Source organism: Cydia strobilella, chromosome 1 (assembly GCF_947568885.1).
Source record: "Cydia strobilella chromosome 1, ilCydStro3.1, whole genome shotgun sequence".
NCBI classification, from domain to species: Eukaryota; Metazoa; Arthropoda; class Insecta; order Lepidoptera; family Tortricidae; genus Cydia; species Cydia strobilella.
The window spans coordinates 29,544,629-29,572,491 of NC_086041.1; the positions used below are offsets into that span (position 1 = coordinate 29,544,629).

The 27,863-nt window shown below is 36.6% G+C and overlaps 1 protein-coding gene across 1 annotated transcript in view; it reads right to left on the reverse strand.

The window, feature by feature from the left end:
* Positions 1-26,235, reverse strand: part of LOC134743585 (uncharacterized) — an 85,663-nt gene extending 59,428 nt beyond the window's left edge. Inside the window, exon 1 of the mRNA XM_063677145.1 lies at positions 25,917-26,235. The gene's annotated coding sequence lies outside the window, so the exon portion shown is untranslated. The remainder of the gene's footprint in view (positions 1-25,916) is intronic.
* Positions 26,236-27,863: the final 1,628 nt, after the last annotated feature.

The following is a 27,863-nucleotide window of genomic DNA, read 5'->3' on the forward strand; positions in this document are numbered from 1 at the left end:
ACTATATATAAATTAAAAACTGTAATAGATGTCATATATTAAAGAAAAAGTGACGAAGCCCTCCAGTGGTGAAGGCCGGATTCGAACCGGCGTCTTTAGCTATCGCGGCTAACGCCATGAACCCCTAGGCCACCCCGCCACGGCGGTGCCCGTCCGAATTTCTCGACCATATGCCATCTTAGTAAGACTAGGCGTCTTTGACCAGCTCTAAGGGCAAGCAGTGCGCGCTTGCACCTCCTAAACGAACTCCTTACGGATTTACGTTGTAGCGAGAGAGACTGGTGCTGCCATCTATGAACAAGTTTGGGAACAAATCAAATTATTTTATTAAATATTTTGATTTGTGTTTTTTTTTTTTTAAAGTAGTCACACTACTATATATAAATTAAAAACTGTAATAGATGTCATATATTAAAGAAAAAGTGACGAAGCCCTCCAGTGGTGAAGGCCGGATTCGAACCGGCGTCTTTAGCTATCGCGGCTAACGCCATGAACCCCTAGGCCACCCCGCCACGGCGGTGCCCGTCCGAATTTCTCGACCATATGCCATCTTAGTAAGACTAGGCGTCTTTGACCAGCTCTAAGGGCAAGCAGTGCGCGCTTGCACCTCCTAAACGAACTCCTTACGGATTTACGTTGTAGCGAGAGAGACTGGTGCTGCCATCTATGAACAAGTTTGGGAACAAATCAAATTATTTTATTAAATATTTTGATTTGTGTTTTTTTTTTTTTAAAGTAGTCACACTACTATATATAAATTAAAAACTGTAATAGATGTCATATATTAAAGAAAAAGTGACGAAGCCCTCCAGTGGTCAAATCAAAATATTTAATAAAATAATTTGATTTGTTCCCAAACTTGTTCATAGATGGCAGCACCAGTCTCTCTCGCTACAACGTAAATCCGTAAGGAGTTCGTTTAGGAGGTGCAAGCGCGCACTGCTTGCCCTTAGAGCTGGTCAAAGACGCCTAGTCTTACTAAGATGGCATATGGTCGAGAAATTCGGACGGGCACCGCCGTGGCGGGGTGGCCTAGGGGTTCATGGCGTTAGCCGCGATAGCTAAAGACGCCGGTTCGAATCCGGCCTTCACCACTGGAGGGCTTCGTCACTTTTTCTTTAATATATGACATCTATTACAGTTTTTAATTTATATATAGTAGTGTGACTACTTAAAAAAAAAAAAAAAAAACACAAATCAAAATATTTAATAAAATAATTTGATTTGTTCCCAAACTTGTTTATTCTATATTTATTTAAAAAAAAACATGAATTTAACCAATAAACATAAAGTGCTCTATACTCGGCAACGTCCAAAATACTTGACATATGTTTTTTTCGAAACTATTATAAATAGATTTTTTTCATGATTTTTCTACAATAACAACCACATAATAACAAAAAAAACAATACAAAACAGTTTTTTTGAGATTTTTTTCCCTTGAACATTCTTAAAAAAAAAGAAACAAATCTGCATTATAAGATTTTTTTAATTTGCTTCCTTCGTTCGGATTCGAACCGACTAAAAATTTAAAAAATACTTAGGTAATATTCGATTTCATGGATATTTTGTACGACAGACGAGTGTAAGACCTAATGTTTCTTGGGGAAAATTTAACATTAACATGAAATGTATCGACTAGTGCAATAAAATTGCAAAAGTTTTTTTTTAATTTATAGTCGGTTCGATTCCCAGGTGATACAAGCGAATTTAAAAAATCTCTGAATGTAGTTTTGTTTATTTAAAAAAATAAAAAAATGTTTCCTTTAAGTAAAATGAGCCAACTTAAGGTTTTACATAATCATAATCATTTATTTGCACATAAAAAGGGTTTTACATAGACATTATAAAAGTTACATTGTCTACAATTTACAATTACAATTACGATTACAATTTGGTTACAATTTTTCCACACTACACTTACATATGTAGTGTTGTTTTCTCTTTGGTGACTTAAGTTGCCAAAGCTCCTGGCGATGCAATGGGGCTGCATTTGACAACTAAGCGATGGAATGCAAGGCTGCTGCATTTGACAACGTTGATACGTACGTGTACAAACGGTTAACGGTTTCAAGCATCCATAGGGTTTCAAATTCCACATGCTATCAGGAGAGTCCTTTTTTTTTAACGTTGGGGAAATGCGTTTACGCATGCCACCTGGTCCGGGGGAACCAGGAGGGATGACGGACTAACCAGAGGACTACCGTCTAAAACCACCAACGAGTGCCGAATCCGCCTTAGATGGGGTGCCGCAGGGTCGATCAGGAGAGTCCTACGATTGTCCCTATTACATTTTAGTAGTTCGAAAAAACAGACGCACAATTGTTTTACGTGGTTGCTAACTTGACAAAACTCCGTCTCAACAATCGTACGTTTACAAACAAAAACACGGCTTCAATTCTCATTGCTTACCAAGTATTCGTCTCAGGGGAACCAATATAAGTCGCACCCAAAAAGCGTAAAAGCAGATGGAACACGTCTCAATATGCCGAAGTCAATCGCTCGGCGCTCGCGTGGAGAATACTAAGTCACGACATATCCCCGCGAGTACAAAGCTAAACAGTATGATAAAGCAAACATACCCAAGTTAAAGCAAACAGTTCGTTAATGGTTGATCTCATTCTGTCTTCTGGGACGAATACTATATGTTGCTGTCGAGCTGAGCCTATAATCCGTGGCACACGGCTAAGGAACTGCTGTCTCTACACCTTGCGCATTTAAATTTAATTTGTCTGACACTATTAAGCAACAAGCAAATGTCGTGTCTTACAGGGACCTAAAGAACCTGGCCGAGGACCGAGAAAACTGGCGCATACTCCACCGACAAGAGCCATGCTCTTAAATTATGATGATGATTAAGCAACAACTTGGATACATGTAACTACGGAACTTGAGTAAAACTTATCCCATCAAAAACATTACATGTAAAAAGATGCCAGTCTCGCAACGCAATACTTCTACTACAAAAAAGTTTAGAGATGTAGGGTAGGGTGGTCTAAGACTGCGCACTTAAGGTTTGAGACGTGATAAAATAAAAACAAACGGTATAATTGAAGTCAACTTTTGTTATTTTCTTCCCGAATAACAAGACAACATAATTTTAAACTCTATTAGTAAATGAGATCAACCAATCTTGATATATTAGAGCATAATTGGAAAACGAAAAATGCGCATTCTTACACTACCCACGTTGTAAGAATGCGCAGCAGGATGTGTAAGATTGCGCGGGTGGTGTAAGAATGCGCGATACCTAAGGAAACGCGGTAGCATATCCAGCCAAGTTTAATTATTTACATAAGTCACAAGCAAAGGTGGCAGCACCCGTGTGCGCTGTGTATTGATCATGCCACCATTCATTACAAGCGATACACGTGATCCAGTCTTCAGTAATTGGATCTTTATAGATTTCGCCACATCACGGGCATGCCCAAGAGGGTCAACATCATTTACAACAACATAGCTTGTATAAATTGTAGATTGCTCTTTGGCTTCAGCAAAATTAGCCTCGTGTTTTCTCGTTCGGTTACAGAACTAGCCAAGAAATCAGCTTCAGTGAATACCTCAGGATTACAAGGTGATATTCCTAAAGGTTTAAAACTTTCAGCAGCGCATGCGGGGTTTGCAGCTTTGGGATAAGCTGGAGTGAAGATTTTAAACATTTGGAATATTTATAGTTTTTCCTGGGTTATTTCTGAGCCATTTTTCACATTCATGTGGAAATGGATGTGTAAGACTGCGCGCGCATTTTTACACATTCGTACCATGCGCATTCTTACACATTCCTCCATTTTCACTAAAACATACTGGTAACGCCACCTATGCAAAATGACGTGAACTAGCGACGGCCGTTCAAACGCGCCATCGCATACGCGATCCAAATTCAAGATCTCATATTTTAATTTACCTAGGTCTTATTAGTGACAATACATTTACGTTGAAGAAAAATACGATCAAAATGTGATAAAAACTTCAAACTTAACCTAGAGTATCTTATTTTCACAGTAAACTAAATTGATTCCGGGAGCAGTAACAGGTGCTATTACACTTCAAAACAGCACTGAAGTTAGCCACGAACTTCACTTTGTATTTAAGTTATGACGTATGCGCATTCTTATCGACCGCGCAGTCTTAGACCACCCTACCCTAATGTGATACCAAGTCGGTTATTTTAGTCAGTGCCAGGGGGTGTTAAAACCGTATCAATATTAGATATCTTTAATTTTTAATATGTATAATGACTTGGCCATCGCACCGCTGCATAATGACATAAGGATCATCATCAACTATTAAAAATAATTCTAATTGAACATAACGCTAGCGTTAATCACATGCAGTTTGAGTATTACACATATTTAGGAGTACGGTACGAGTAAAGCATTATGTGCGATTGATTATGTGTGTGTGCAGCTGTCTAATTCATATTAAGGAAAAATGAGTATAGGATGCTTGAACTACAAATCCCAATGCATATCGTGAAAGATGAATATCTTCAAGTAGATGTGAAAATATCCGTGCAAACGTTCATGATGGATCGGCGTCGACGCTCGCCGTGATCGATCCGGCGATTTGTCGCGACGACGGACGATAAATCTTAGGATTTCTCGCGATATGGAAATGATGCAAAGATTTTGCGTTCACAGTAAAACGGGGGACATATTTCATGGAACTTGAGTTTTGAGATGTGGAGCTTATTTTAGGAAATCAGACGAATTAGGTAGTTGTTTTAATGAGCATTCACTGCATAATATCTTATCAAAATTAAATATTAAACAGCAGAATGCAAAAAATAAACAAAAATGTCTGCAGCACGATTCGCCATGTTCCGTGGATCATTCGAAAGTCTTTCAAGTTCCATGATCTGACTAACGAAACCTATTTGTCATTAGTTTAATTTTCAAATGTCAAACAGACGGCTGTTTAGTACGTCCTTGCCGCTAGTTTCACTCCAGTGCTGCATTGTAACCTTACAGCACGTATGCTATTAGTACGGAAAAAAAATACAGATGGCAGAAGGCGAAAGAAAAAACATATAAAAAATCAAAAATGCGCGTTTTCCCAGAAATAAGACCTAGCTAATAGATCGATTTTTCGCCACTGAAAACCCCCATATAGCAAATTTCATCGAAATCGTTAAGAGTCGTTTCCGAGGTCCCCGACACATATATACCTATATATATATATATATATGTATATATATATATATATATATATATATATATATATATATATATATATATATACAAGAATTGCTCGTTGAAGGGTATAAGATAAGATCAGCTCGAAATTAATTTCGTCAATTTTAAACAAAGAGCCAATTTAAATGCACAAAATATGAATGTAGAACAATAACAATTGGTTTGGGTTAATTTCGTTTTACTAAACAGTGAAAACCATATTAATATAAGTTTATTTCGATTATGTATAGATATTTTTAGCCTGATGATTTGGTTTTGGAAGCCTTAATAATGACTATGATCGCATCAGATTGAAACAAATTACCGCTTCTATATCTCGATTTTATTTTATTTACAAACTAGTATTTTCTGTAAGTATTTAATTACAAAACAAGACAAAGTATTTTGGCAGTTTCAGATCTAAAATTGTTTGTGAGTAGAAATTTCACTAACTAGGAATTCAACTTTGTAAATTGGTTCACGGCTTCACATTCATTAACCGCATTTTAACCGCATGAAACGTACATGTGTTACGAGTTTAATTAGTGAGCATTTTCTAGTAGGTAGGTATTTCTTGTTATGCGATACGAGTTCTCCTTGCGAATGTACAATAATACAATAAATACAGGTACTTACTCAACATTGTTTTTTTATAAAAAGTATTTTAGATGAATCAATACTTTATTATTTTTGTACGAAATATTGACTTTCTTACTCTTAGGCTTTTTTAATCTTATAACAACCTGTATGTTTGGACCATTAGAAGTTTTTGCAATTTTTGTCTACTTTGCAGTTTTGCAACCCATTTTGTTGTGGCTGTTCTTTTTATATCATCATACTAAGGCGTTTCTGGGACAAGACATTATTATGGGTAGAGAAAGCCAGGACTATGAGATATCACAACGCCAGAAACCAGCATGGGCAGCATACTCCAACCTAACAGCACAACAACAGGCCACTTTGACCACTGCGTTCTGCCAGTATACTCCTTGCTGGGCAGCTGAATGGATATATAGAAAATAAATCCTATACCGGTTACAAGTACCTAACTCAAAAAGCGATGGAAAGGAGATCGAAAAAAATGTTGCTGAGGTACAGAAAAAAAACATGAAGTGGTATTGTCATCAAAATAAATTTATGTAGTCAAACGAATGGCGAAAATGAAGTAGGAGTGTCATGGCTATGGCTAAAGGCTGGTAGAGTGGACACTGGGTTGTCACACTCATCACGGTATAGTTATGATGGGTAGGTGTTCTCATTGTATTATAAATTTATAAACATCATAAATTGCCAACATGCCTGTCAACAAGAAAAATTATAAACAAAAATCATATACAATGCAAGAAGAGTAAGAGGAGATTTATTAAAGTTCCGAAATTGGAACTGAAATTCTTCTCATGAAATCTTGGACCAATGACCGTAAGGCTTCGGTATAAGATAAAAGCAATAGGACTTAGGTAAATAGTTTACAATTAGGAATTCGGTTGTTTACCTAACAATTTCCTTTGCATGACCAGCACATGCTAGTGTAAGTAGTGATCATTTAAATTCAAGATAATCGCTTGCAGTTATAAATAAAAAAAACACCTTTCTATCATTATTGCGGGATGCTCGAAGTAGCACATTTTACTTTGTAACAAATCGAAACCTATGTATTTGTCTAATTTAAACGTCACATCCTTATGAGCTACACCCGTCACCCCCATTGTTTTTAGGGTTCCGTACCCAAAGGGTAAAAACGGGACCCTATTACTAAGACTCCGCTGTCCGTCTGTCCATCTGTCCATCTGTCCGTCTGTCTGTCTGTCACCAGGCTGTATGTCATGACCCGTGATAGCTAGACAGTTGAAATTTTCACAGATGATGAACAACAAATACTAAAAAGTACGGAACCCTCGGTGCGCGAGTCCGACTCGCACTTGGCCGGTTTTTTTATTCCATATATCCCAACAATATACACATCGTTGCATAACAAGGTGAAATAATTTAAGTATCTTAACAATAGGCAAGTATCCTAAAACCGCGTTTGTCGACTAAACGAGTAGTAAAATTCGTAATAGCATGTCGGCACTTTATGGCCCATCCTTCTGGACTTTAACAGCGAGTTTGGTTTCTATTCTTCGGAGGTTTTCTTCATAATATTACTTAAGCTAACAGGAAACGAGAACAATCATAGTTTTATTGAACTCTTGACGGTCAAAGAGGTTTTTTTTTAAGTTTATCACAATCTATTTTTATTTTTTATAATTGTACCTACCTGACATAATTATCTTATACCTAATATTATATTCATACTGATGTGTTTTGCTATGTAATTTAGATGTAAATAGTTGTAAATATGAAATACTGTATTTGACATGTAAAACTATGTTTTATAAAGGAATAAATGAATGAATGAATGAATGAATGAATTTATCAATATATTTTTATCACAATCTTTGTTGCATTTACAGGTTTTAAAATTCAAAATTAACTTTCAAACAGAGGCCAAAATATACTTAAGCGTATTCGACAAAAAATACATGTGACGAAAGAAAATAGGTAATATATTAATTAGTAGACGTATGTATGTTACTTTATAAGAAGTAGGGCTTACCTATCTACTACCTACATGATAAGTTTAACTTTTAAAAACCGGACAAGTGCGAGTCGGACTCGCCCACCGAGGGTTCCGTACTTTTTAGTATTTGTTGTTGTAGCGGCAACAGAAATACATCATCTGTGAAAATTTCAACTGTATAGCTGTCACGGTTCATGAGATACAGCCTGGTGACAGACAGACAGACGGACAGACGAACAGATGTGCAGACGGACAGACGGACAGCGGAGTCTTAGTAATAGGGACCCGTTTTTACCCTTTGGGTACGAAACCCTAAAAACTAATCTTGCTTAAACTACTGTAGGTACCTAGTAATTAAACTTCAAATAAACAAAAAAAAATAAACAAAAATAGAGAAAAGGTACAATTATGTATATAAAACGTATGACTGCTAGGTAGCTAATTTAGAACAACTACACTTAATCTTTATTATTGCTAACAGTATGAAAACTATGTTTAATTAGACTTTAATTTTAATTCAAAAATAATTTAGAGCTTCACAAGAAGTACACGAATTTTTACATCGCACGAAATGTGTAAATAAAGCAACGAATTTACATAAACCTCTAGGCTATTACAAGACTTTGCATAAAATTAAAAGCAAGCACGACCAAGTGCGATTTGAGGGCGCCGTGAAACCATTTTAAAACTTTGCTTTGTCAATTTAGGCGAGCGTTCACGTAACATTACGTGTTCAAATTTAAACGTGCAGTAAAACGGTTAACTATGGGGAAAAATGGAATAGCATAGCGTATTAAGAATTTAGTCCGATTTGTCAGTTGGCACCCTCCTATTTTCGCTTGATGAAAGTCTAAAATGATTTTTTATCTTAGCAGTTATTTACATTTTAAATATTGCCTAATCTGGTTTTCTACTGTAATTATTGTGTATAAGTTTGTTAATATTGTTATAAAAAAAAAACCTAATCAATAATTACATCGATATTTGAACCAAAAAACACTATGTAACGTCTATCTCTCACTATTTAAAGTATACACATAACGTCGAGTATAAAATATGGATTTTAAAAGTAAACAAATAAACACGTGACTCGTGATTGCGTCAATTACACGATTCCATAGATTAAAAATGTGGACTGAATGACAAGCTTCGTTACTATAAACCATAGAGTAACTTATACTAGAGCGGTACTGTCATAGTAAATTTTGTAACCCCAGTAAATTCACTGCCATCTGTCGACACACTTTAAAACTAAAAATAAATATTTATAAAAATACGATACAATGTATTTAAATATGGATAAATGATTTTTTTATTTGCATTAATTATTTTTATATGATTTTGACCCATGTTCTTTCACTGGTATGCGTTAAAATTATAAATAACAAACGAAACAGTCAACGCCCTCTATACGAGTGTAGGCCAAAACTAGTGGCGCCATCTGATCGAGAATCAAATTTTCGTGATTTTCGAGGCACGTTTTTTCCTTAGACTGTATCCATCTATTACGGAGTTATATCTATCTTTGCTATAAACTAAGACTAGATAAGGCGACTTTCTTCTTTGTTTTATCCGATCTAGTGTATCTATTCCGAAAGTCATTTTAGAAAAGGTAGAAACAACGGTAATGGTTACAGTTCTAGTTAATTTTTATATTGTAAACAATGTGTGTATTTAGATTGTAAACAAAGTGAAATCATAACTTTCGAAATAGAGGTAAAATCAAGAAAAAAAAAACAAATACCGCCTTGGGCGAGAATCAAACTCGAATCGAATTGTGGTTTCATTAGCAGAACCGTGGCTGAGAAAAAAATTAAAACCAAAAATTGCCAATAAATGCAAAAATAAACATAGTCCAAAACCTTAAACGTAATGCGTGGTTTACATCACATTTATCCCTTGATGAAAACCCCTTTTTAATTCACGAGCGACTGGAATTATAAAAATGAAGACCCGCTTGCCGAATATTGCCAATCAAGTTGACTAAATTACCAGTTTTTTTTCCGCACAGCTTCGCTCGTGTGAATGATTTGGTATTGACAAACCAGTCAATTTAATCGACCGTTTTTTCCGGTCAACTTCCGCCGACAGGCTTTTATTTATTTTTTCTACTCCCGGACTTTTTTTGTCATATAAAGTGTCGTGCACACATCTTTAAAACCCTACCTTATAGTTGTCAAGACAAGTATTTAGTCTATTCCCCAAAAACGCATTTGTGCATACTCGCAGTATCTTTTTCGCATTTTTCGATACTTCGTGTAACACTCACTTAAAAAATATTGTATGAAATACATTGTTGCCAACCGTATTTTAAATGTTTGTCAGAGGACAAATATGTGAGACATGATTTTTTAATTTCATTTTTTTTTATCCTCCAACAGGAAGTGTCTCAGATTATACTATTTAAAATAGGTATATACCGTAGGTAGAAGTCCACTAGATGATATGAAAAATATTCGTTTTTACAATTTTATTTCAAAGTAAGTGCTTGGTCGTAGAAAAAGTATTGTATGCAACGTTGTTTAACTGAGTCAAAAAATACTCGAGACGTCTTTATTAAATTGTTACTCTCGCTCTCGCCTTTTTTGGCCTCTCTTAAGCAACGGTTGCATAAAATACTATTTTAAAAGCAGTAATTAGATTTATATGAATGGCCGTCGCATTAGCCGCGCTGCATTTTGGGAGCAAATATAATTATGGAAGTATCAGCCAGTTTTTAGGCGCAAATTTAACGCTTACACTAGGTATAATTTATAAAATGATAACAAAACATTGGCATTTTTGAGACCTAATTGATAAAACGGACCAATAAAAAAAGTGGTGTTGTGCTAAAAAAGTTATTTAAAAATACGTCGCTAAAATTAAAATCGTTTTTTTTTTATCTAAAAGAAACTTCTTACGGCCTGATTCGAACTTTAAAATACGTTAAAATTTTTCTAATGATACGATATGAATCGGAAATACATGTCGTATCTTTAACAAATTTTTGGACTTCCGGTTCGAACGCCATCTTGATAGTAGCCTCGTGATTAATTCCTTTGTTTTTTGCTCATTAATATTGTTTTAAGTGTAATATCGATAGCTTTATTATACAGTAGGAGTGTGCATTGAATAGAGAATTAATCTCAAAGCGTATTTAACCACCATTTAGGAGTCAACGGCCGGTAGTCCACGTGCTTCTCGTAAAATCCAGCTATCGGTTTTACGAGACAACTACAACAACCACCGAAAAACGTCGTGCCCTTAAGGGTTACCGACGTCAAACAGACTGCGTCCCGCCGGCATCGCGCCCCGCTTCGATTCGGACGCGGCGGCCCGCGGCGCTGCGCTGGGTCATATCAATCGGACGTTAGGCAGCGTACGGTGCGTGGTGCGAGCGTAGCAATATATTAGTTATTTTGTGATTGAGATTATAGATTATATATGGCGACAGAAGGAATAAGAAACCTTCCGCGCGCGCATGTTGTATCGGGCGCGAGTCACGCCCGCATCGCGCCGCGTCCGCGCCGCGTTCGCGCGACCGATGAGGGCGTGTTGAGAGCGCGAGGCCGGCGCGATCCGCGCGCGACCTGTTTGAACAGGCATCACGCGGCGCGGACCTCCAACCGTGTCTGGCTCTAGCCCCAGAGGCCCATAATTTTATTGTTTACCGTGCACTGGCTGAAGTTTTAATCAAGAAACATTAATTCGATTCCACGTGGATTCCACTTTGACGTTGGCGAAATCATCCACAGTATCGATCAGGCTTTCCACATGGACCAACTACGTATGCACAACTAGTTGTGGCATCAAAAATATGTATTCCTAATGGCACAACTACGCCCAATTGGCACAACTAAGCACAACTAATGTGCTCTCTAACCATTCCTTATAACACAACTACAGTCAGAAGAGGAAATAGATAGCTTTCATATTCATTTTACAACATTTCCTTCGCAACTTAACTAGACGCGGGGCTCCAATTTCTGAAGCTACCTGACGAACCTAACCTACCTATCTATTGACTTAGTGTGACGTCCGAGAAAACATTACACTTGGGGAAAAAGCGTAGGTAGGTATTAGGTTAGGTTACCTAACGAAGCTTCAGATGCCCGAAGGGCAAACCGGCCAGAAATAGGAACCCCGCGAAGCGGGGCTCCGTCTAGTTAAGTTGCGAAGGAAATGTTTTGTTTTTGTTGTTTTTTTCCACAAATGTGCACGAAAAAGACCTATACATATATCTGACGGCGACTGTACAATTCTACAAAAACAGGCAAGACTAGAATAGTTGTAGTAGTCGAACTAAAATTAAATGACAGTAAACCAGTTGTGTCTATGGGAAGGATTTAGAAAAAAAATCCTTATAGCACAACTAGTTGTGCATACGTAGTTGGTCAATGTGGAAAGCCTGGTATCGATGGAGCCATACTACCTAAAGATTGAATTGAACAAATTTTTGACGTATCTTAAAGTTCGAATCAGGCCGTTAATGACTTCTTTCTTTTACACAAGATCAGAGAAACCAATTTTCCCAAGGCTGAAACCTAGTTATATCTCTTTTTCGTCTTCGTAAAGATGCACGGTCTGTATTCAGTTTTCGATAGATCTAAATTACTTAAAAGTAGTTCACCCAATCGCATTCAGTTTCAGTACTATAACTTTCAGCTATTAAGCAGTCGTAATATTGGCGGTACCGAAATCCGGCGGCGACCCAGAGTTATGTATTCATCACTCCATTTAACTACTTTATGGTCTGTCTATATTTTTATTACGCACGCCCTGCTCGTTCTGAATGTGTATTAAATAAAATGAGGTTTTTAGTACGGCCGTCTGCCAGAATTGGAGTTGTTGGAGCGTTCTTTGATTTAATGTCTATTATTTACTTCGTACATAAAAATACCTTCTACTCTTCCAGTAAGTACTTTCCCACTTGGAAAGGAGCCCGGAATTCACTTGGGAACCTTATCTTAACAATTGGTGCAGGCGCTTGTTTTTATGCAGAATCTGCCACTTGAACTACTAATCCCGGAGGGGTAACTAGGCTAATTTCTATCTTTGTAACTTTATTGTGAATAATTTGGTCTCCACACGACATTCTTCTTCAATTGCAGTTAATTGCGACGAAATTATGACTTAGAGGACCTCCTCGCAAACTAAGATAACTGGCTAGTTATACGTTTTCAAACCCCGGCTCATACTAATGAGTTTTATGGAACTTATGTACGAAATATCATTTGATATTTACCAGTCGCTGTTCGGTGAAGAAAAACATCGTGAGGAAACCGGACTAATCCTAATAAGGCCTAGTTCTCCCCCTCTGGGTTGGAAGGTCAGATGGCAGTCGCTTTCGTAAAAACTAGTGCCTACGTCAATTCTTAGGATTAGTTGTCAAGCGGACCCCAGGCTCTCATGTCTGAGCCGTGGAAAAATGCCGGGATAACGCAAGGAAGATGATGATTCACGTGAAAGTGACATAATATAAATACAAAAACCACCGTTCATTTTGTAAAATAAAATCGAATATAGTAACAATATTAAAATCGTATATCGAATATAGTAACAGTATTATCAAGATGGTCTACCGATACTGCGTTTTCTATTTGGATCAACCTATACCATTGTATTACAATAGTTTTGATTGCATAGTTTACTTGGTGACTAGCGATTTAAAGTTCTGTCAGTACGGGAAATTGATTTTATTTCAATTTACGCGAGTCAGAAATCGAATTGGTTCGAGTGCTTCATTTAAGAGAACTTAATTGGAATGAACTATAAGCCATTACTAATTTAATTATTAATTATAAGTAATCACCTACCAGTCAGTCAAGTCTAGTCAATTATTTTATTAATAGAGTTTATTTATAGAGTTTTAGTAAATAAAACTATGAATTCGGATTATATCGCGTATATTGAATTTATAATACATCCCCACGTTTCGAACCCTTTACAGCGTTCGTGGTCAACGGGTGACTGACGAAAAGTTACAATGTGCAAAACAAACCCACATACAAAAATAATAAACCATAATAAACTATCAAGTTTAAGGCTGGTTGTACATGCAAAATCGGTTTATAAGGCTAGTTTTACGTTTTCGTAGTTTTATTGCTTGAGTAACTATCGCAGTAACCGAAGACAATATTTTGTATTAATTGGTTGATAAAATATGGGTTTTATTTGTCGTTCATTAATTCATTAATTTTGTCAATTATTAACGTCTTAAAAATATCGAAGGATGGTAAATATGTATTAAACCTAAGACAACATTTTCTATTATGCTATTTTCCATTTAGAAAAAAGGTACAGTTTGTATGCAGAAATGACCGTACGCTATTATATTAACGATGGTTAAGTTTTTTTTGGAAAAAACGTATAAGTATAAAGTAAAATGCTACGACAGGTATTGACGCCAGTAAACCAATGTTTTACCCCCGTAATTTTATGACAATAAAGGTCTTCTACGCAACTACATATTTAAATAATTATAAGTTCAATCCTTAACCTAACTACAGTTACCGTTTTATTTCTTGCTATCGCGTCGTTATTGATTATTTTCGTTTCAGATTTAGGTGGTTTGTTAACTAGAAAAACGATTTTAGTCTCCACTTCGATTTCACCGTAATTATTGGCCACACGCCAACTTACACTCGGGCGAATCTAGGTTACACTCTCCACTTACGACTTAGCCTTCGATTACGTATATACTTACGTAGAACATTATGTTTTACGTGATTAATGATTATGTAAGTTCCATGTGCGATTTAAACAAGAACGTTGGAGTATTAAGGGTATAAATTATTCAAGCGCTCAGGCTGGTACCATTATCTTCCCGTATAGGATTTGGTCCTGCATACTTGCTTGATTCGTTCATCAAAACTCATCATTATCATTAGTATCATTTATTACAACTTTTCCTGTATTTCTAAACATTATCGTATCGTTTGCAGACGCTTTTAGTTAATACAAAATTGAGAAATACGTTTCACAAATATCTATGCAATTTCATTGACCCTATTAGTACTTGTTAAATATTCTCCATATAAAATACTTGTTGGCTCCACGGAAGTTTGCTGATACAACTTTACTGTTTCCTTCCGTTTCGTCTTGTATGGAAGTCTACAAGGTGTTAAGAGTTTAAAGGTCATGTTTAAACAGACTAAAGCCTAACGCACACAGGGCGGGTGCGGGTCGGATCGGCGGCAGTTAAGCATGCCGTTTTTGGGGTTCCGTACCCAAAGGGTAAAAACGGGACCCTATTACTAAGACTCCGCTGTCTGTCTGTCTGTCTGTCCGTCTGTCACCAGGCTGTATCTCACGAACCGTGATGGCTAGACAGTTGAAATTTTCACAGATGATGTATTTCTGTTGCCGCTATAACAACAAATATTAAAAACAGAATAAAATAAATATTTAAGTGGGGCTCCCATACAATAATAGTAGAATGTTAATCAAGGGATGAAATGATGCCTTTCACCCAAATTAAACACTACTTACGAGGAAAGTAAAATGCATTTTTTTACATGACTAAGTCTACATTTTTATAGTATTTCTTGAGGGTACTATCAATTAACAATTAAGGCAAAAGCATCGTTATTTATGGAATGGAGAGTCAAATATCAGAATGGAAATTGTATAACAAATCCATTTAAACTCAAATATCAATTGCTTATCTTAAAAAAATTAAAAAAATCGTACTTCGAACGTACAAGCTCTAGTGCAGACACGTATCATTTTCTGCACACCTTTTAGAACAACAATGACCCTCTTTCAGAGCGTGAGAGATGTAAATGTGATTTTTTGCCGTTTTTTTGCGTAATGGTAAGGAACCCTTCGTGCGCGAGCCCGACTCGCACTTGGCCGGTTTTTAAAATGAAAGCGTAACTTCGATTGTATGGGAGCAGCTTTTTGGCCTCTTAACAGAATCACTTTTAAGTAATGATCGGTGGGCCTTATGTTTTTGCTAGAAGGTTTACGAATTTTAAAAGAAATACAGCGATATCGCCCACGCAATTGCTGCAGCAGAAACTACTGCAGTCGCCACCCGAATGTTATCTTAGCAGAGTTGCCAATGGTATAAGCGAGATACGTTGGCGAATGATCGCAAAATGAGTAAAATTTACGTCAAAATGTAGTACGAATAGACCTCTTCGTCAAATTATAATACACATGAGTGATGAGAGGAGACGAAAGCTGTTTATAAAGGGACCAATGCTAGGGAGTCTGAGCGATATGCGTGTTTGAATTACTACTATACAAATTTACTCCACCCAAATATAAATTAGCGGAAACGTTCCGTTTAGAAAGATCTTAGGAATATTTAGCTATGTTTTTAAGTATACATCAATTTTGATGCTGCATAATTAGGGTGGAAAATCAAACAAAGAATGAAGGTGAAAAGGAATAAGTAAAGTAAGTACCTAATAAACACTTTATTGTACGAAACACGACAACAACAATAAATACCTAAGATATATTATGTAATTAATTTTATCTCGCTTAAATTAGTGATTCAGGCTAAGAAATTTCAGGATACGGATTTTTAAAGCATTAAAATGCTTGCTAAATTTTATTTCCTAACTTACGTCAGTATTCATCGACGTGGATATCAGCCGGTAGAAAAATGAAAATTTAGCAATTTTCTATGGTCATTTTTATTATTAATCTCATATTGCTCCCTAGCCTTATAAATGTACCATTATGGTACCATAAATAATTGCCTTTCATTTCATTGTCAGAAAAGATAGGTATTTATATACATACTATTTGAAATTAAAAGTTTTTCAGAATTTAAGTTTAATATGTAATAGTGTATATTATTTCTCAACTTAGCAGTATCATTGAGCAAAAAATGCGAGAGTAAGTTAAGGAGGCTTATACACTTTCTTTTCATTAAATTTACAAAAAATAAAGCCAGTACACTCAGTTTCTACGAAGACTGGTTAATAATTCATTGCTTTACTTTCTCGTTACCGACTTGTAATCAAATAAGATCAAATTTTAAACTTTGTCTGCATATAAGCAGTGAGTTTCTAACGTTGTTAGAATACAAAATGTATTTTTACTGATGAATCCTCTTCTTCTGACACAGTTTTAGCCCTTTCTTACAAATACAAAAGACAAAATGAACGATTAAGACAAACGATGATTATTGAAGCTTGTAATGCGTTAAATAAGAGGGATAGTGTTTAAATTGTTATTTTCATCTTTTTAAACCACTATTTGTAAAGTATGTACTTATGCAGTACACAGGTATATACTTAAGGTAATAGGTATATACTTAAGATCAGGGATCGGATACCGGTTTTTGTATGGGAACGAAAACGGTATTTTTGCGTTCTTTGTTTATTATTTAATTTGTAATTGGGCAATAATACGAAATCGTTACCTAAAAACAAAACTGTAGTATAAAAACTTTGAAATATATGATTATTTCGAAGTTTTTGCAAAAAACCGGTTTCGATCCCTGCCTAAGATGCTATCTATCTATATCTATAAGAATCGAAATTGTTGTAATATTTTGTGCATATCGTATAAAAGTGGGACGGAGTCGAAGGAATAAATTATTTACAACTCCCTTTTTTTTGTGATACACTTTTATTGCTGACTGTAGGTACTTCTTCTCATTTGCATTTCTATCGAGTACTTCTTAAGACCTTTCTAATGAGCCTAAACTTGATGTGTTTGTGTTTTTCCATCGAGGAGTTCCTTAGGCTATCTACTGGCTGCATCATCAGAACACCTCCATGTTAGCATATTATGTTTTTATTGTTTAGTGTAAGTTTTGACTGTAAATTTACTTATATTTTGGATTTGTACGTATTTATCTACTTACTCTTATTGTAATTGTGTTGACAATCCTTATTGGAGCTATAATTTTATTTTCATTAGTATTGTTATTATTTTCATTTTTATTTTTATTTTGACGATCATGATAGAAATTCTTATATTTTTGACATTAATGCAAACTTATTATGTAAATTGTCTTTCATGAAATAAATCATCTAATCTAATCATCTAATCTATTATTGCATTGTCACCGGAATTACGACAGTACTACAAATTTCAACTGAATCAGATACCGGGAAGTGGTTCAAATTTTAGGTTCAAGATTTGAAGCACTATATATACCTACATACAAAGGTATATACGCAGTGAAGCTAAATAAAAGTGTGTAAAAACTCAAACTGCAGACAAAGATGATAATAATAGACGGCAGTATAACTTTATTTCAAGTTCGTCTTTATATATATATCTAGTTTTAAACGGCTCTAACATAACATTCGAGTTTATTTTCTACTCACGTAATATTTACTTCGCTCGAATAAATAAAGACTACATTACATCATGTTAAACCTTCAAGTTTCGAGTTCACGAACTTTTAATATTACGACTATCAAAATATGTGTGTACTTATTTCAAGGTTGACATCCGTCTTCTTAGATGTATACCTATATTACGACACCGTCGCGACACCAATAGAGGGCCTACCGAGAACTACGTTCAACGTGTTGATCTCTGTCGCACTTGTAAGTTCGTACGTAAGTGTGACAGGGAGGCAACACGTCGAACGTGGTTCGCGGAAGGCCACCAGTTATATGTAGTTATATTTATTATGATTTTTGTAATCAATTTTTATTATGTAATTGACAATGTATGATTAATACTGAATAAAAATCTATCTATCTATCTATCTAAGTCCCCTTTGACAATCCTTAAGTGAACTCTCTAGAGCATCTTTATTATATTTATTATAATAACGATCGTGTCCGTAATTAAACTCTTGTTTACTACTTAATTTTTCCCTGTCTTATTTTCCTTATTATACAAAAGAAGATTTCATTAAGATATGATACTCTGTTAATAATAAAGTAAGTACGGTTCAATATGAGATGGATTTTATTTATTGTAGCACTCAATAAAACATGCTATCATTTTCCAGGATTCGTTATTTATTACTAAATGAAGGAAGTGCGAGATATTTACTTACATTTTCAACAGAGTAATTGCGAAGGGCTATCTTTGACGCCGATCTATTTTGTTTGTTTATCTGTTAATAAGAGCTTTTGATACTATACCTACTCTGAATAATTGTTATCGTTTTAACACACTACTCAATTATAAAAAAAGTTAATGTTTTCCGGCCAATGATTATCTATGTTAGTTTTAAAAAGTATACCTGAGGCCACCTCTTTGTTTCATATTCGTCCATTGCAACTTATCAGTTATCTATAGGTAGTGACATACGAGTAAATAAAATTTTATATTATAATACAATATTTCACTAAAACATTTTTTTATTATTGGCTGATTGTAACTATCATTGCCACGTTGGCTGTTGTTAACATAAAAAATGAAAAAGTAAAACCGGCTAATTTCAGTATTTTCACGAAAAATTAAGTTGTATCAAAATTATTCAACTTAAATTGCAACCGGGAGTGTTTTTGTATGAAATGAGTTGTTGTGATAATTTACACTGCAAAAATTAATGCAGTGTAAATCATTGATGAGCGTAGTGTATAGTGCTGAATTAACAATATCATTCAAGTACAAGGGAAAATTCGTAACTGTAAGGTAGCAAGTGTAATACTCACGTAAACAATATTTGTTTTATTGTGATTTTTTTCGCAAATGTATTAAAAAACGTCGTTCAATGTATGTACGTGTGCAGTGTTATTATTTACTTGTCCCTTGTCTTTTATTTGCCTACGGCTCATAAAAGACATCTCGCACCTTACCATTTTATGTCCGCAAAGTATGCGTGGAAATGCAGGCGTTAAACGCCTGCTGGAAGTGATGGAACGCTACATACAGTTTCATGATTTTGATACCACTATCATAATGAGGTACGGTACGTATTTCTTTTTTTTACATGTTTATGCGACCAGCTTCTTTCCACCGCGATACAACCGGCTGACGATTTATTTTATTCACAATAGCATCTAACCTATCATCATTATATGAGCAAAGTATCAAATCAAACGGGAAGCGATGCCTTTTTTTATAGGGTTCTGTACCTCAAAAGGAAAAAAAACGGAACCCGTATAGGATCACTCGTGCATCTGTCTGGGTGTCTGTCTGTCTGTCTGTCCGTCTATCACAGCCTATCTTCTCCGAAACCACTGGACCAATCAAGTTGAAATTTGGTATACCTACATAATATGTAAGTTAGTGGCCCAAAGACGGACATGTAAAGTAAATAAATGAATTTTAAACTAATGTTAATGTTAATGTTGGCCCTAATGGGCCACTAATCGAATTTAAAATCTCCGCTACTCACTCAGGCACTGTTAGTGCTTGAAAATGGAGACCTAGGCTCTCCACACCTGTAAAAGGCGCACATCATGGACTGGAAATATAAGAGACTGGTTAAAAGTGAAGAGCATAGATAGACTAATTCGCATGACTGAACATAGAGAGACATATAGACATATGGTCGCCGACCTCCTGGACGGAGATGGCACGTAAAGAAGAAGAAGGCTCTCCGAAACATGTCGCGTGAGTGATTAAAAACCCGTGAGTAAAACCGCTAAGTTAGTTTAGTTAAATTAGGGCCACTTTTGGGGGGTAAATCAGAAAATTAAAAAATAAAGTTTTTCAAAATATATCGTGTTAGCTCATTGAGAGAATCTCAAATATACCTATATATTTTTTTATAATTTTAGGATAGACAGTTTAGAAGTTATCTCCGAAACTACTGAATCTAAAATTTTGAAAAAAATACACAAAATATATGTTTACCTTAAATCACAGGAAAACCTATTAGAAATGTGCAGCAGTCAAGCGTGAGTCGGACTTAAGTTTTTGATCCGACCCCTACAGGTTTTTAGGGGCGCCCTCACAAACGGCAAAGAGGATGAAACGCCGGAGTGGGTTTAGTGGGTAGGGCCAGGTTCTCCATCCCTTCTCGCCAGTTGAGAGGGGACAGGAGCGGCGAGTCCCATACACCCCCCCATCAACAATGGCCTTCTCGCGGCCGGGGGGACGGTGCGTAAAAGCATTCGCCCACTCCGTGAACAAAAAAAAGGGTAAAAACGGGACTCTATGAGACTCCGCTGTCCGTCTGTCTGTCCGTCTATCCGTCTGTCTATCACCAGGCTGTATGAACTGTGATAGCTAGACAGTTGAAATTTTCACATGATATGATGTATTTCTGTTGCCGCTATAACAATAAATACTAAAAAGTACGGAACCCTCGGTGGGCGAGTCTAACTCGCACTTGTCCGGTTTTTTACGTGTTTCAGTGGCTGCCAGTCCTCAACCCAACGGAGCGGCAGTTGACGTCCTCGAGGGTTCATCATACATAGCTGTTAACTACTATATAATACGAGTTATCGCCCGGGAGGCGATTGATCATGGAAATATTTTCTTAGCTTACGGTCTAATAATAGTACTTTTACGTCAGCTTACCTAAATCCCCAAAACCCATTTTCGTGATGCTACACGGAATTTGGCATTTACTCCATTTACCTAATTGATATTCGCAAAAAGCTTTTATCAAACAACATAATACCTACCTCCGGGATGCTATGTTTTTTTAGGATTCAATTTTTGAGATACGAGTAAAATATTTATTTAATAACAATATTTATGAATATTGTAGTAAATAAAAAAGGCTTACATACCCTACCCACATCATATATTAAAACATGAAAATATTACATCCTCTTTTGGTAGCTGTGTAAAAATAATCGTGGTTACGTATACCTACTTTTTTATTTTCCGTATTAAATATCACTACCTACACCTTAAAATAAAGGAAAGCCCCCCGCCGCATCTGTCTGTATGTATGTACAATTGTACATTGTATGTTCGCGATAAACTCAAAAATTCCTAAACGGATTTTCATGCGGTTTTCACCTACCAATAGAGTGATTCTTGAGAAAGGTTTAGGTGTATTTTTGTCGACGTTTTGTGTATCAATTATGAAGCCAGGGCGGGTCGCTAGTTCGTTAAATAAATTTAATTATCTGTGAGTTTGAAACTCAAACTTGAGGATTGAGCTTGAGGAAAATCATGACAATCACAACTCGGTTTGACTGCGTGGAAAAATGACAGAAGTTGAAACTGTAATGGCTCCTTTACACGATGGCCCAACATAGGCCAGTCTAAGGGACGCAGCTATTTGGTGGAATGAGATAGCAATATCACTTGCTCCCTCTAACGCATAAATGCGCCTCTTATTAGATGGGCCTACCTTGGGCCATCGTGTAGAGGAGCCATAATGTTGGCAAACATGTGCAGCGGGCTAAAAGTTTGTATCGATTCGGGGGCTAACGGCTATGTCAGGAGATTGTCACTTTATAGAGACTCGACCGTCGAGTACGCTTTGATTTTCTCTTTAACTTGCCGGGCAATCCAAAATATCAGGGCGTGTTGCATAATAAACTACAACTTATATTACAAGCGGAGCTCCTAATCTAATTTCACTTATTAGAAAAGGAGTTCCGCTTGTAATATTAGTTGGTTTATTATGCAACACGGCTCAGGTTGACATGTTTGACCCTTTCGCCTTTGACAGCGAACTAGAAAAGTAAGTACGTGTAGTATCAGACAGAAGGGATTTCAAAACTGAAACGGGACTTAATCGTGTGCACTTAATTTTATTATTATTAAATCCGACGTTTCGAACGTGACATTACGTCACAGGCAGACTGACGAGGAATTGTATCAACATCTTGTAGCTGCGCGGGTTTCCGTAATACCAGCACTTGATCTTGATTATTCACTTGTACGCTAATAGGGTTGTCACTTTGCCTATAGTTAAGGAACACTACGCATCTACCTCCGATCTCCAGCAACGCACCGATGGCAACCCATGAAGGATTATCTTCAGCGCCGATAGAAGGAATACAGACGCACACTTAATGGGATAAACAACGCAGATGCGCTCTCAACCTACTCGTATAATACAAATACAGGCACATGTAATGCATGTAATGCAACCTATTTTATGGCGGGTGTTAATGCCGTTCCCACAAACTCATTCGTTATCTTAATGGCAGCAACAGCACAGACACCCCAGAAACTTCTTGTGGCCTACGTGACGTGACCACACATCCCCATATCTTTCCCACGCTTTTGGATGAATATAAGCAGCAACCCCGACCGGCGGAGGGCAGTTCTCATCCAGTAACGATTTAGAAACCAGGCTACACGTGAGCTTCAAATCACTCGGTCTACCGGTACACCCTCGCCTTCTACACTATATTAAATTAAGCTCAATTTTAAAGTTCAATACAGTAAATACCTCCTCATCGGTGTTTTATAAGAAGACCTCCGATCTCTCAAGATACCTAACTCTACACATAACGCTCTCGACTTTCGATGGTTTGTAACTGGTCATATTTGTCATATTTTTCGAAACTTTTGAGAAATTTTGAGATATGTAACAAAACGAGACTATGTAAATAAGACAACATAACAGGTCGTGTTGTGAGTATGTTGTACTATGGCTCTTTTTGTGTCTGAAAGCTTAAATTTACCATCAAAGACCTTAAAGCGACCTACATATTTTGCGATTCCATAGATTTTCTCTTGTTTGTACAAACAGCACTCTCAGCAGCTCTTTGTTACAAAAGGCATAAGGCGATGGTACTTAATGATGCCGATGACTTTCCTGTTTTTCGCCTTAAATTCGATTTGAGCAATCCGGATCCCATGAAACTGTATAGGATTCGAGTCCCGAGGGAACCACTTTCGTTAAAACCCTTGTTTTGGGATAATGTATTCTGTTTAATGCGGATTCGCTTTTCTAGATTTATGGAACGAGGCCGTGGGTTGGTAATTAAAACTTGATGCGGGAGCGGAACGGACATCAACTTTCAGCCGTAAGTAATTACTTTTCATGTTATTCCTATGTCATACAGGCCAATCCGAACGTACAGTGAGGTTCGAAATTGCATGGAGAAATTATGAATTATTCCATTCATAATTTCTCCTCACCTCACCCCACCACCTCACTGTACAGTGAGGTTTTTGAACCTCACTGCACAGTGATATCAGATTGACATAATAACTGATATCACTCAGTTATCGTGTATTTCCCTCGTACTCGTCCATACATCATGTATCATACGAATGATAACTAACAGGCCAATTCGTACGTACTCTGACATCAGAATGATATTTGAATCATTATCGTGCATTTCAATCGTACATGTCTGGCGCGGGCGAGACGCACGATAACTATCATACTGGTGTCAGTGTACGAGCGAGTACGTTCGAATTAGCCCGTTTTTATTTTGCTTAGTGCTTGCAAATGGAGCTAGGGGCCTCCGAAACATGTCGCGCAACGCAAGTGAGTAAAATATGTGAGTGAAACCGTTACACAAACGGTTTTATTTGTTCATGGGTGTGTTAAATTTTACTTTTAGTGGGTACATACTACCTCGTCAATTTGTTTATCACTTCGTTTATCACACGTCCGTCTGTATGTATTTTCGCGATAAACTCAAAAGTAGAGAGAGTTTGTCGTTTGGCTTTTAGTCAAAATCCGACTTTTTCTTTACATAATAATAGGTTAGGTTACAAGGAGTGATAGTAACCTAAATATTTAACCTGCTGTCGTCTGATTTCTCTGACTATTGAACTTATACTATACCGGCTTGTTTCTTAACTCTTCGTAAAATATGAGAAGATAGAAAGATAGAATAGTCTTTATTGGCATACCTGAGTAAAAAGATACAAAAGAAAAGGAAGAATATACGTGTAGGTAAACGAAATAAATACAAAGGAAAAATGACCAAGACCTCCAGTGCCCGGGGCTGGAATCGAACCAGATGCCTGTCGCGTAAGCGGAAGTTCTATTCCAGCCCCGGGCACTGAAGGCCTTGGTCATTTATTCCTTTGTATACCTATGATATTTATTTCGTTTATAGTTTAAGTCCCCGGCAAACTCGGTTCTCCATGCAAACGTAGAATATCATTTTAAAACGACTAGCTAGATTGCTCTAAAACAATAGGATAAGGTATATCTATGTCTGTAATCAGTTTATATATCGTCAGATACTATAGTAAAAAAATACAGCGAATTTAAATTTTTCATACAAAACTTGTTTTTGCATTGTTTCATTTGTTTTATAAACTGGAGATAAACTAATTACAGACATAGATATACCTCATGTATCATTACAATCCAACACGTAGTTTTAAAATGAAAACGAAACTCCGTTTGTATGGGAAGGTGAAATTCGGCCGAGCTTGCCGGGGACTCTTAAATAGTAGTGTGACTTGTAGAAAAAGACAAATTAAAATATTTTCATAAGAAAGTTATTTAATTTGTTCTTAGAAAATATCGTTTGGTACGTAATATACAGTGGGGTAGGTAATGAACCCAAACGTAGCCAGTTATTAAGAGTCACCCGAACTTAGCCACCGCCATATAGGTACAATCGAAGTTACCCTCTTATTTTTAAACGACATTGTGAAATAACATGAAATTTGACATGAACATTCAAGTTTCTCTTACAAAACTTCTACTTGCTCTATTTTCTTTGCATAATTGTATGGGAGCTTTTTAACGGCGGGTTGGTTCGGTTTGACCCTTAACGCTATCCTGCTCCGAGGGTAATGACCTAAGGTTTCTGTTAGGAGATTACTGTTAACTTGGTAACTGTTTATATTGTTAAGTAGGTTTTTATATTAAATTAGAGGTATATAGGTACAGTGTGTAATATAGCTTCACGTGCATCGAGCTTAATGTATAGAAGATATCGATAATGTTTTATCATTTTATGGCATCCATACATACATACATACATACATACATATATTCATTTAGAAGAAGGAAGATTTAATTTTTTCTAAGGTGTATCATTGTCCTATACTTAGGAATATAACCGCATAAGATCCATTATAAAGATATTTCTGGACAAAGCAAACGGCGACATATGTGTGCTACTCGTACGAGTTAAAAACGGTGAAATGCTCTTTCTGCAATAGGTAGTCACATGGAAAACATAAGACTTTTAGAGTACCTAAAGTGTTAATAGATTACTACCCATAATTATATCAAACATTTGTATATCTGAAACTTTAGGATGATTTATAGTAACCATGCTCCTTATATAAAAAGTACACATTAAAATATGAATACCTCACTCTCGCTGATTAACCTAACTAAGCACGCTCTCAACTTTAGATGACAACACAAATATTCAACTAAGACTTGCACTCGCACAAAAGCCGCCAACAGACGGCATACTTACGTGTAAAACATCCCAACACACACACACAACACAGCACTGCAGCACAGTTCACTATACACATACATCAGCGTGATATGAACGCATTTTTGCTACAAACAGAAGTAACGTTCGCAACGTGCTCTACCCCTGAAGGTAGGTTTTGACTGAGTCGGCTATGCCGAGGGGTGGGAGGGGAGTCTGGCGCCGCGCAGGCGGGCGAATTTACCCCCGTTCACCCTCTATTGGAACTTTATTTTTTCTGCTATCCGATCGCCACTTGAGTCTGCTGATTCTGACACTTAAAAGCTAGAAAAGCGCAATTAGCGGTTAGGTTCCGATGCCTTCGTCTGATTAACTTCATCTTGTAGGTTCTTTTACTCGCGATGGGAGTACAATTGGCAATTTTACGGCGGCGGAGAGAAAGGAGCACAATTACTTTCCAATTAAAGAGGGTTGGGTTTATAGGGTCAATTCAATCCTATTCTAACGCGTAAAATCTGCGCCGATTGGATTTAATTTGAACTAAACATTGGTGATTGGTGAAAATGTTTTAAAGTGTTTAGTTTCATTAATTAATTTATAAAAAAACAATGTGATACCATTTTACAACGATGTCAATTAAGAACAATTTATAACGGGTAAAATAATATGATATTATTATGCAATGAGTTTTTAGCCTTTGTTTTCAGGTCTTCGATCGAGCACCTAATCATCCTAAAATGCAAACAAAAAATAAATTCAGCTTTATTTGATTTCATCTTTTAGCCAAATATATTTAATATGGCTGGTATATCGGGTGCTTTTGACCCGGGGATAGAATAAAGGTTGTTTCATTTTAGAAATAAACTCGGTACTTATATGTCTTAGCGCTTTCCCGGTTGCACGGGTGTACCTACTCTAAAAAATTAAGATCCGTTTTGGCAACCTAAAAGGTACTGGCGCAGGGACTAGTTTTTACGAAACGAAAGGAACTTTCACACCTGGGTGCGTAGACAAGATGCCAATCGTTCACGCTCGGTAGTGAACGAAACGCAACTGTACATGGAAGAGTGATAGAGAGATCTATACGCTACGCTACGGAAACGGTGAAAGATTGGCATCTTGTCTACGCACCCAGGACAAGAGAATGGCCTTATTGCGATAGATCCTGGTTCCTCATGGTGTTTCGCTTTATGAATTTGAAAGCTAAATAGTACATGTATAATATTATAAGTTTGGAGAAAATAGTTTTAGTAGTTACTACGAGAGTTGAATTTCAAACCTAAGTACTTTACCTACTCTATTATCTATTAGTTATTAGCTGCAGTATTACGGCAACGACAGCAACGCAATTTATCAGGAAAATCGACAGTCTCCGTTGCAGTCTTCCTCTGAATGCCAGCTTTACCTTCGATTATAATTCGCACACTTAACCGCGAGGCCTAATTTAAACAAGTAACTCCGATCATTCCGTTAATAATCCCAAGTTACAGGCATCATGTATACGTGTATGTTAATATACCTACTACAGTAAAGCGCAATTTCAATCAGGACGATGGTTTTACGATCTCCTCATTAAATCCAGTCATTAGTAAATGTAAGCAGAAATGAATATCGAATATCGTTAGTGTTGTGTATCAACTGAGTGTGCAAAACGTTCAATCTATTAAACAAGTCCAAGTGCGGGTAGTTAGAAAAACTCGCGCAGCTAGATGTTGATGTCAACTTTAGCCAGTCTTTCTCCGAGAACACGGGGATAATGCCGTCCCCGTCGGAGGTAAATTTACGTTTAAGTATACACGTTAAAGTAAATAGTAATGTGTGAAAATCATGAAAGTTTAAATCAGTGTTACGGTAAAACGATAGGAAAGGTTTCTGATTTTAGCAATCTATATAAGTAGGTAGGATGTTTGTATTTGAGTAAGTTTGTGTCGTGTGACTGTGCGACTGCCGCCCCAAAACCTCGAAGCCTATGAGGTGCCAATCGAT